General features: G+C 48.9%; 1 long non-coding RNA gene across 1 annotated transcript in view; it reads left to right on the top strand.

Moving 5' to 3' along the window:
* LOC135376134 (uncharacterized) overlaps window positions 1-12,003 on the top strand; it is a 50,713-nt gene that overhangs the window by 9,726 nt on the left and 28,984 nt on the right. Inside the window, exon 2 of the long non-coding RNA XR_010417556.1 lies at window positions 10,557-10,650. This is a non-coding gene — a long non-coding RNA (uncharacterized LOC135376134). The remainder of the gene's footprint in view (window positions 1-10,556; window positions 10,651-12,003) is intronic.

Raw genomic sequence — 12,003 nt, 5'->3', positions numbered from 1 at the left:
GCCTCTGCTACTCACACTGCTTGCAGTAACTTGTAAGCACCTAACTTTACAGAAGAGCCATCCCTTTCTACCAAACATTGTGTTTTTTTACTTGACCTAGCCGCAATTCCGTTATCATTAGAGGAACCAGCGACATTTTAGCCCGTACGAAGCGTCGGATCCGACTGTCGCGCATGCGCAGTAGTTGTACGACGCGTGATTTCGGTGAAACGGCCATGTTTACTCTCAGTCGGTTCGACCGATTGGCATTGGCATCGCGAAGCAAGATAGCGCCAGCTTCCAGAAAGTGGAAAGTTGTCGAGTTCTAGTGAATGTTACGATGGGATTGCCACGTATGTTTACTGTTTCGAACAATGTCCATGATGTGCGGGAAGTTTTTGGATGTAACGACGTATTCAATTGGGCATTTCACACGCATCAACGTCCAATCTTGTCGTTCTGCTTGGGCATTTTTGCAACGCCTGAACATACCATTTGCTGCATTTTCAGCGAATATGGGGTTTACACTGGCAATATGGGGCCCATATTGCCAGGATTTTCCCAATAATGGCTCAAACAATTTGACCAAACCCAATTTGAGCCACTGTTGGGAAAATCTTGGCGAAACGGGTCCCGTGTTGGACCCGTATCGCCGTTGACCAGCCAATATGGGCCCAATATTGTGTGCTGCTTAGGGAGGGCCACATCACTGCGTCAACTGCGCAGGTGATCACTCTTTGTACAGACAGACAGCATAACAGGAAGCACAGAACTCTCACCCCTTCTTCAAACGCCAGCTTCTGCTGCTGAAGTGCCTCTAGTTCCACCAACCCCTTCAGTGGCGTCCTCCTCACAGACGCCACTTTCGTCATAACTAGTGATGTCACGAACCTGGCAAGGTTCGAGTTCGCAAAAGTTCGATACTTTCGAACTTTTCTCTGAAAAATTCGCGAAAGTTCGCAAAAGTTCGACTTCACTGCGCATGCGCTGGCGCGATCTGCCCGGAAACATAAACAGTCTAACGTACGCCACTCAAGGCTTAATTAGGCTTAATCACATCAGACAATATGTCCTCCTGTAAGGTATGTTCAATAAATCAGTTAGCTTTCCTTCGATTTGTACTTTTCTAGCAACAGAAACTTACCTGCGCCTACCACTGTACCACCTAACATTCCTACATACACCTTCGCAGAGTAAACAGACAGTCGGTAAGAAAAATAAAGAACGCAAGGGCAACGGCACAAAACTGTTAGCAGTTAAATCGTAAATGTACAAACTACGTTTACCACGAATCCAGAACACGAGTGGGCTCTGGTCTGGGGACGACTTTCGTCGCTTACCTGTCATCCAAGGCCCCACGAAAAAAAATCAGCTGAATTCAGCTGCGAACTTTTGCGAGCCTTTGCGAAACTGACAAGAAATTCGAAGGTTCGTCGAACCTTGCGAACCACCAGGTTCGCAGTCGAACCGCGGGTTCGCAAAAAGTTCGTGACATCACTAGTCATAACCATCCGTGGACGTGAGCTCGATGGGGTGCGATGAAATGCGAGCTCGCAATGCCCATTCACAAACACGAGCATCCAGTCAAAAAGAAAGGCCAACTGGAATCTATCGGGAAGCGACTCACCCCTTGATAATATCAGCTAAGGAACTGGTTGTTACCCGAAAAAAAAAACTCCGATACAGCCAATAATGCCCGCGAAAGAAATAAGATTGTCTCTGAGCAGCACACTCTCGTCTATAAAGCACACGCGTATTGCACACTTCCATTCGTTTTTGCTGCACTATGTCGATCCTTCAGTGTAATTGTCGAGGGCTCTTGACGAATCTTTGATATAAATGATATCTTAGATAGATATCCTGCAGTCTCTTTTGCGTTACAATAACATACCTGAATCCCCAACAAATACACTACCTCCGTCGATGAAACCTGTTCAATGAAGATTGTTTAGATGCAACACGTTCACCTTGTGGTGTTTCAATCCCTAGACCTAAAAACCGATGGGATAATCAATGGGACTCCTTGCGAGACTATAGAAAAGAGTTCCAGCAAGGTATATTTAAAGATGTAGCGCAACTCCCATAGGCCCCTGTGTCTTCAGAATGACGCCATGATTGAGACGGTCAGCGCCATCCATCCGTTGCGCGGACTACTACGATTGTAAATAAATGACCTCAGAGATGACGTCACTAGTATGAATAATAATTAGTGCATAATTAGCCACGCACGTTTACATTGGCCCACTTCGCTTGCTCTGTATTCCCTTTTCTGCGCCCAGTCAACAATACCAGACGAGAACACAGAAAAATAAAGCATATCAGGTTTAATGAATCATAAAAATTCCAAATACGTACGGTTATCACAGATTTTGACAACTCCAAACAGAAAGGCATCGTGATGACCATACCGAAATTAGGAAGGCTCACATCAGGCCCATTTCTCACTCAGAGCTATACGTACACCTAGTGATTAGACATTTGCATTTATTCAATGAGTGGCCGTTATAGGTCCATTGCAACAAAACACGACATCGTTGGTGCACAGTTGGTTCCTGCTAACACTCACACTATCATGGCCGCTCGTCCTATGACGAAATCTTTTTTTTTGCGGCCCAGCAACAGGGGATGCATTGTATTCACCTGTTCGCACGTGTTAATCTTGGTCTACAGCACGGAGATGTGAACGTCGCTTCCTGTTTGACCCAAAGAGTGTACGAACTCCATATTACAATGCACGGACACACGGTAGGGATACAGAGACGCACGGATAAACACCCCCAACTGTGGCACATGCGCAAAAGAGGGAAATCACACATATTCAAGATAAGGCAAGCCGCCATCTTGACCCTGGGAACGAGGCCAACCGGAAGTCGCACGTACGCTAGTAATGAATTATGCTGTAATTTGCAAATTTGTTAGTGAGGTTAGGTTAGGTCAGTACATATTACACGCGCGGGGGGGGGTCTGGGGGGTATCCTCCCGGCAGTTGTTCGAGACTGTGCTCACTTCCATCTAAGCCTCGTTCTCAGGGTTAGGTCTGAACGTGCCCTATCTTGAAAATGTGTTCCACCCGCAAAGGAGCAGGATACGGAAATGTACTGAGTGGTAGATGATCTCGTATATGTGCACGAGCGGGGCAACAGGAAGTTTTTTTCTACATTGAAATTATGAATAACCTATTAGTACACACACAAGCGACGCCCATGTTGCAAAGTTTTTCTGTTTACAACCGTACCTCAACTGTCAACACCCAGGATCACTCGCGCCTCTTGCTGATGGCCTTGCCGATGGGTCTGATTTGGTATTTTCGCTAGTTTTCGCTACCAGTTTAGATATACCTTGGTTCCAGTGTGTTGAGTGAGCACGTGTGGAGTTCTCTGCATTATAACCGGAATTCTGCAGAGAAATAGAATTGATCCAGTGGACGTGATGTCAGTGTTAGATATGGCATGTCATTTAATATGTCAAAATACTTTAAGCACGATGCTCACATTGTGCTATAACAGAAGTTTCCGCCGTTAAGTCAGTGATTCAGCGAACCATCAGCATGTTACGCAGATTGTAGAGGAATGTGAAGGAATGCTGAATGCAGTTGTAGCTGCTTAATAAAACAGTACTCTGTCTAACACTCAACATTTAATACTACCATGTAGACTCAGATACATAAATGCATGGGAAAAAACGAAAGAACTATAATTCGAGCGTCTGCTCGGTAGCGAGGTAGAATCGTCTCTGGCCCTATCGCCAGTCACACACAGAACACCAAATTCCCCAAAAGAAACCCGATCCGGACCTTTCTCCAACACAGATGCGCGCAAACGGAGACGTGGCCCATAAACACCCCGCGCAGTAACGGTGTTGGGGGGAAGAAGTGACCTCTGCCGGCGGAACCACTGCCCTGTGTGTCTGGAGTTTGTCTCTCCCGGTTCGGATCGTCAACATCCTCCCCCCGGATGAGCTTAGCTCATTTCGAGAGGATAAATGTGTTGCACTGCCCTCTTTAGGTGTTGGCCGTGCGACAGTTCTAACTTGCAGGGCCTTATTTTGTTGTCTCTTCCACGGTAAAGTTCAAGAATTCTCCCCATCTTCCAGTTCAGTTTAGGAGTCCTATCTTCATGAATGATTCAACATCTCCTACGTTCAAATTGGTAGATAGTTTGTGTCTGCCGTAGTGTGCGGACCTCAGTTGTAGCAAGTATTCACGGAGCCACCTTTTCCAATAGTGATTTACAATTTGCTGTCGGTGTGCTAGTCGGCGGGTCAAATCTTTTGCGTCCGTGGCTGGTGATGTGCGGTATGTCAAGGGTGGCAGCGCTGTCATCCTCCTTCCGATAAGGAAATGAGCCGGTGTGAGCGGCTCCATCTCGTCAACGTCAGACGTTAGGGTCGTCAGTGGTCGCGACTTGACCGCGGCTTCCACTTCATGGAGGACGGTTTCTAGTTCTTCGTATCCAAGACGGGCCTTTCCCAGTGTCTTTCGAAGGCAACCCTTTACCGTCCGTACTATCCTTTCCCAAAATCCGCCCCACCAGGCGGCGCGTTCAACGATGAACCTCCACCTGATGTTGTGGGTGGAGCAGAAGTCTCTGTCTGCGGCGCTGTTTATATGCTCCCATAGACCTCTGATGTCCTTAGCCGCTCGTCGAAAAGTCAAAGCATTGTCCGAGTAGATCAGTTCTGGCAGGCCCCTTCGGGATGCAAAACGCCGGAACGCCAATATGAAGTTCGTCGTCGATAAACTGGATACAATTTCAAGATGCACAGCCTGAGTTACCGCGCATGTAAATAAAGCGATATAGCTCTTTGCGTCTCCGACGGCTGTCTTCACATACAAGGGTCCCGCGAAATCAATGCCCACGACGGCAAAGGGATGTGTGCGTGTGATTCGCTCACCGGGTAAAGGAGCCGTGGGAGCCGTCGCTGGCTTCAGTTTGTATCTGCACCAGACTGTACATCTCCTTACTATCTGTTTCACAACTTGTCGGCACCTAGGTATCCAATACATTTCTCTTAGCTCTGTCATAGTTTCCAGCACTCCTCCGTGCAAAATGCGACAGTGTGCGCTCTGAATCACGAGCTCCGTGAAGCCATGTCGTGGAGGTAGAATGATGGGGTGCCGAACTGCTGGTTCCAACTGTCCTTGTTGGAGTCGTCCTGTCACTCGCAACATTCTCCGGTCGTCGAGGAAGGGGTTGATCTGGAACAGCTCTGATTCAGGACTAACTGAGCGCTGCTTACTGAGTGGGTGAATTTCCGGTTGGTATTGTTCATCTTGCGTGCGACGTATCCAGTACGTCTCTGCTGCTCTTATTTCTTCGGTGGTGAGTGGTCCGGTCGGTGTGTCCTCAGTTCGGCGGCATTTCGCCACAAACCTCATGACCCATGCGGTCACTCTCAATACCCTTGATAGCTTGCTGAAGCGCTCAAGTTGCAGTAGACGGCATTCAATATCTGCCACACCCAGTATAAGATAAGGTGGTGGTGAGGACGCTCCCGCTCGTTCTTCATCGACAACGTTCGGTGCTCTGTCGTCAGGGGCCGTGTGAACGTAAGGCTCCGGCCAGCATACCTCTTCTCGCTGCAGCCATTCCGGTCCTCTCCACCACAAGGAGCTCGAAACACAGATTTCAGCTGTGATGCCTCTTGTTACCAAGTCGGCCGGATTGCAGTGGCCGGGACAATGTCTCCACCTCGCTGGATCGGTGATGCCTTGGATTTCAGTAACCCTATTGCTCACAAATGGCTTCCATCTGTTCGCAGACGATCGGATCCAGCTAAGCGCTATTGTGGAGTCCGTCCACATGTGATATTCAGCTGCAGGCGCGTGCAGAATACCTACCGCGTAGCTGAGTAGCCTAGTTCCAATCAGGGCCCCCATTAATTCAAGTCGTGGCAACGTGAGACGTTTGATGGGGGCTACTCGTGCCTTCGCAAGCATGAGGTTCACGTGCACTTGTACAGTCTCAGTCCGCACTCGCAGGTACACAGCAGCTCCGTACGCGTGCGGACTGGCATCGGTGAAAACGTGAAGCTGGATAGTGTACCGAGTCTGCTCGCTGATAGGAATGAGACACCGCTGCGTATCTAGCAGGCTCAGTTTCGGAATATCTTGGCACCACGTGTCCCACTCTGAGCTGAGATCATCTGGTAGTTCACAGTCCCAATCGACTCCGAGTTCCCAGAGCTTTTGAAACAGTATCTTCACGCGGATCACGAATGGAGAGAGAAATCCCAAAGGGTCAAATATTCTAGCCGTTGCTTGGAGCAAAAATCGCTTCGTGTTCTTTCGACTCGTGAGGAACTCAACGATGACAGAAGTGTCGAACTTGAACACGTCGTCTTCTCTGTTCCATACGACTCCAAGCACCTTTGTTTCAGCACTTGTTCCCAGTGCGCGGGTCACGTTTTTTGCGGTGTGTTCCTCAAACACATCGTTTAGTGCCTTAGAGCTAGACGCCCATTTGCCCAGCTCCATCCCTGCCCTCTTGAAAATTTCAGTTGATTCAGAACAGATGCGCAGCGCTTCCTCCAATGTTGCAGCTCCAGTAATCATGTCATCAACATACATGGAGCTCTCTAGCACTGTCGCAGTCTCAGGGAATGCCTCCTTCATAAGTCTGAGATGATGGGAGAGGGTTGCCGCTAGTAGAAACGGACTCGCTGCTGTCCCAAAAGGTACAGCAGTCATTCTCCATTCTTCCACAGGAGGCATCTCGTGGCCAGGGGTGGGCGGTGTAGAAAACAATAGGAAACGAAGAAAGTCTCTGTCCTCTTCCTTTATGCCAATCTGCAGGAATGCTTTCCGCACGTCCGCTGTTATGGCAATTCTGTGCAGTCGGAACCTCAAGAGAAGCCGGACAAGGTCAGGCACCATTTTTGGTCCCTTCTCGAGGCAGTCGTTCAGAGAAGGTGCACCGCTAGCTTGCGACGATGCATCGAAAACGACGCGCAGCTTAGTGGTGGCTGAAGACTCCCGAATCACAGGTCGGTGGGGCATGTAATACACCTGTCCTGTGTCTGCCTCATCAGACGCTGGTATAACCTTCTCAGCGTGTCCCTCCTCTAGGTACGTCCGGATTGCTTCATCGTACCTGGCGAGCATCTCTGGGTCTCGCGCCAGTCTCGTGCTCATGCGCTTCATGCGTTCGAGCGCTACCCCTCTGTTGCTCGGTAGGTCTACCCTGGGTTGTTGTTTAAAGGGTAGATTCACTCGATAGCGCCCGTCCTGGAACTCGATCGAGCCTTCAAAGCGCTCCATGAGTGCTTGGTCATCTCGGTCTGGTGTCGGGTTATCAGTAATTCCCAGATGCTCCAGGTCCCGGAAACGTCGCAATGCCAATGATGTGTCGTCCTCGATTTCGACGGCGGTGCGTAGAACGCAAATCAGGGTGTCGCTCTGCTCGGATACCGAGCTCCTGGTTTTGGTGGGCCCCTGAAAAGTCCATCCCAACGAGGTGTTGATGGCAGCCATCGCACTGTTGTTTTGGTCGTGTTGCACGTTCCCTTTTACGATCTTCCAAAGCTGGTCTGAGCCGATGAGTACCGATAGTCCTGTCTCTCGAGGAACGCTTGGAAACATGACTCTGTCGGTGATGTCCATTCCGCACTCCCTTAGCTGCGCGACCAACGAACACTGGGTCGGAATCTGTGCCATGTCCCTGCAAACGAACGGAATCTCGATAGCTTCCGTTTGGTCGAATTGGCTTCTCAGCTTGAGTCGCACTACATTGCGACGCTGGCTTGGCGCTGGTGCATTGTCAGCGAAGGTGCTCAGTCGCAGGTCGATTTCTCTTAACACAGGCAGTTCCAGTTTTCGAGAGACGTCCTCCCTGACAAACGTTTTTTGACTGCCACCATCGATGACGCCTCGCAAATAGGAGCAGTCCGTGTCTGTCACAGCCCAAGCACGGAATGTCTGGAGGAGCACATCACAGTCTGTGTGGCGGGTTTTTCCTTCATTCGACGCGTAGAGATGGACGCTTTCGACGCTGGCGTCTTTCTGTGCCGTGGACTTCCGAGAAGGGTCACACATGGACGTCGCATGACGCCCGTTACAGGTTGCACAAGTAATCCTTCGATGACAGTCCCTTGCCCTGTGGCCTCTAAGCGTGCATATAAAACACCGCATGTCGCTCGACAGCCGTTTCCTCTTCTCCTCTATGGTTAAGGATGACCGACAGTTTTCCGCAGCATGCGTCGATGCCTTGCAGAAGAAACACTGTGTTGCCACCTTAGTGCTGGTGTGGAGTACAGCTGCTGCCGGGATCCTAGCCTTCGTCCTTTGTGCAGGGCGTGTGCCAGTTCCCTTTTGGGTCGTATCTCTCGCACTATCGTCTGTGAAACCACACCTCTCACGGCTCTCTATTTCAACGCAGAGATAATCCAGGATTTGTGTAAGCTCCACTTCCGAGTCGTCAGATCTTGCTTCAGAACCATCTGAGGATGCCGAAGAAGTCCGCGTTGCCTGCTTCGCACTTCTGTGATAGCCGACAACTATGTCCGCCGGCAAGGCCTTTAGGAGCACGTCGCACATCATAGAGGAATATGTCAGAGCGCTAACCCCGAGCGCCTTCAGTCCTCGGATATTGCCTTGTACGTGGTCGTAGAGGCGTCTCAAACTCCTTACATCGTTCGATGACTTGACGGGAGTCAGCAGTCGGAGTTTAGATAGGTAGAGCTGCTCTATTCGTTTCTTGTCACCGAACCGTTTCAGCAGAATCTCAACTGCGTCGTTGTAACAGGCTTCTGTAGTTTGCAGGCCTGACACTGCCGCTGCAGCTTGTCCCGTCAACCGAGATCTGAGATAGTGGAATTTCTCTGACGGGGACAAGTTCGGGTTATCGTGAACGGCGCTGCAGTACTGCTCCCAGAACGGTTGCCAGGAAAGCAGGTCCCCATCGAACTTGTATAGGTCCAGTTTCTGGAGCTTTATACCCCCCGTGCCTGTGGAAAGCGCGGCACGTATATTGCTGGTCACCATAGGAGTTGCAGCGGATTCTTCGCCTCCTTCAGTTACATTTTGCGCAGCAGTCGCTATATGTCCGACATTTAGCTTGTTGATCGCACACTTCAGTCGAGCAAGTGCGCTGAGAGCTTGATCTTCGTACTCAGCGATCACGGAATATTCTTCCTCTATCTCAGCGCTCGGTATTTGTGGATCTATCTCCTCATTTATCTTCTCTAACCTCTTGTTGCTGGCCGTTAATCGTTCCATCAGAACGGTCAGCTCTTCTACAGTTACGTCAGTTTTCTGAAGGGCGGAACTCACCTAGTTAATTATTTTTGTGTTCCACCCTCGCTGTGCAGTTCGCTTCGGCTTCAGCCTTTCGATGTGCTCCATGCCTTCTGACGATGAGCTCATATCCACAGGCAGTCACCTTCACACAACACAGTTACTCAGTCCACTGAGTTCAGAGTCCGCTGAGTCGCTAAATCCCGGGTTTCGGCACCAATAATTTGTAGAGGAATGTGAAGGAATGCTGAATGCAGTTGTAGCTGCTTAATAAAACAGTACTCTGTCTAACACTCAACATTTAATACTACCATGTAGACTCAGATACATAAATGCATGGGAAAAAACGAAAGAACTATAATTCGAGCGTCTGCTCGGTAGCGAGGTAGAATCGTCTCTGGCCCTATCGCCAGTCACACACAGAACACCAAATTCCCCAAAAGAAACCCGATCCGGACCTTTCTCCAACACAGATGCGCGCAAACGGAGACGTGGCCCATAAACACCCCGCGCAGTAACGGTGTTGGGGGGAAGAAGTGACCTCTGCCGGCGGAACCACTGCCCTGTGTGTCTGGAGTTTGTCTCTCCCTGTTCGGATCTTCAACACAGATGGTTCAAGAACACAACGAGTGAGACGTGCGATGGTAACTGAGACATGTCTGGGATCACATCACTTACCAAGTATCATGTCAATCTTCAGTGCTGAAGTTTATGGGGTGGTCATACATTAAATTACGTCTTGAACACACCGCTTTAACTCCATGGTTACCTACCTACCTGAAAGCAATATGCAATTTAGGAACCTAAATAAACTTTCTCGTTCTGAGAGCCCAATGTGTGGCCAGTAAAATAATCAGACCTTTCGTTCAGGTTTTGCTGGGTACTGGACCATGGGGTATAGGCAGAAATGAATTTACTGACACAACTGTTGTTGCCACTCACAAATTTGAACTGTACATTTTTCTATAGAAACTTCTTTCCACGTGCCATTAGACTATCGAATCGTTTACCTTCACCCATAAGTCACAGTTGTAAATCATACATTATATGAAACTGTTCTCCGTTCTTTTTTTTCAATTGTAGTGCTGCTAATATATGTCACTGTTGTACTACTATATTCCCGTGCTATTGATTTCCTTGTTGGTTTGCTGTACCATTGTCTGTGTTACAAGGCCCTTGGAGCCACACAATTAGTAAATAGATAAATAAACTAGTTATTTCTAATTCGGCTACCTTTCAATACTGCGCATTGCTATTCCTCTGTTGTTAAACCATTCCACATAGATGGCGCAGTTTCCAGGCGCCGAAACCATCAAAGAAAGAAAACCATATATTTCGCTTTCAGGTACCGTTTGCCCAAGAGGATTATTAGACAGTGCAAAAAGTACCTGCTACAACAATTATCAAAACGATCAAACTGCATCAAAACTCCATTGTTGGTAAGCTATTTCTCATATGCGTTTCGAACGGCCACAACAGATTGTGATATAAAATGTGGATCAAGGCTGTCCTCACGCTTCTCCACTCACCGCTAGAGGAAATTTGCCTCCACTATTTCCCATGAGTTGCATTACATTCCTCTCTCCTCGTATTTGAATGGGTGGGTGACTCAGAAAAGTGTGAGAGAATAAAATCAGGGCTGTCACTCGAGCTGTGCGGACCCACGCTTGCCACTCGACAGTGGCGGATCCAGGTGGAGAGGTGCGGCAGTAGTAATGACTGGACACCGACTGCCGGCAACACACAACTTGGTCTAAATACCATTTAATTAGCAATTACAGTTAATTTTGACCCCCCACATTAATCAGCACCCTCCAGGGAGTCATCACATTAATGGGGGAGTATCTAACTCATGTCCAGGCCAGCTGTGTGTTGGCTGGAACCTGTGTCCATAAAAAAGAAAAAAGAATAGATAGAAATAGAGTGGAAAGAAACAATTTATTTGAAAACCAATGATACCGTGGTGAAGAAACCGCTCCGGAACACCTGAGTGACCAGCGACCGCCATGTTGCTTGTTGACGGCCGGTAGTTGCACAGATCGACGACAATTGGCCACCTAGTTACAAGGCATCACACCAGATGGAGCCACCATCATAGCTCTATGCGAGAAAGACAGAGAACGAGATACTAGCGGCAGGTACAATTGCAACACTGCTCAAAAGTCTAGGCATGCCAGAGCGCGTGGAAAAGGCTACTGCTAAACAGCATGGAGAAAACAGTACACATCAGGGGGGGTGCCTCGCGTGCCTCGGTGCATCGCGTAAAGGGGGTCCGTCCATTTGATGCGACTCTGTTTCATCTCGTACAAGATGCACTTGTCACTCAGAATGTGAAAATTCTGACTGTCAACGGAGTTAGCTTTTCGGAATGCGCTGTCTTTGTCGTAGGCTATAGCGTACCTTTTCATGCGTCTCATATTTTGTATCAACGTACCGAACGTACTGTTCAACATGGTTCCTCAACGCGACGTTTCTCTGCACGAAGGTTCGTAAAAAGTTGTCTTGGCGGAACGAGAGGATGCTGTGAACACGTTTTGTTTTCATGCCCAGCCTCACGTACAGTGAGAGCAATGCATAATCAACGACGTAGCGTTCCTTGCCGCAGCACGTCTAGCGAACACTCTGGTGCGTTCTGGGCCGACTTCGACTTCTTTATGGCGACAAGAAGGCCCAGAGTGGGATTCGAACGCAAGAACCTTCCGCACTGGCCGTGATACACTAATCACTTGACTAATTCGTGCTGCATGACGTTTTCGTATCGCACGGTTCGTGTCTAAACACGTCAAAACATG

Source organism: Ornithodoros turicata, unplaced genomic scaffold, assembly GCF_037126465.1.
Source record: "Ornithodoros turicata isolate Travis unplaced genomic scaffold, ASM3712646v1 ctg00001043.1, whole genome shotgun sequence".
Lineage (NCBI taxonomy): Eukaryota > Metazoa > Arthropoda > Arachnida > Ixodida > Argasidae > Ornithodoros > Ornithodoros turicata.
The sequence above is the reverse complement of the archived record's forward strand: the minus strand, read 5'-3'. Positions and strand labels throughout refer to the sequence as shown.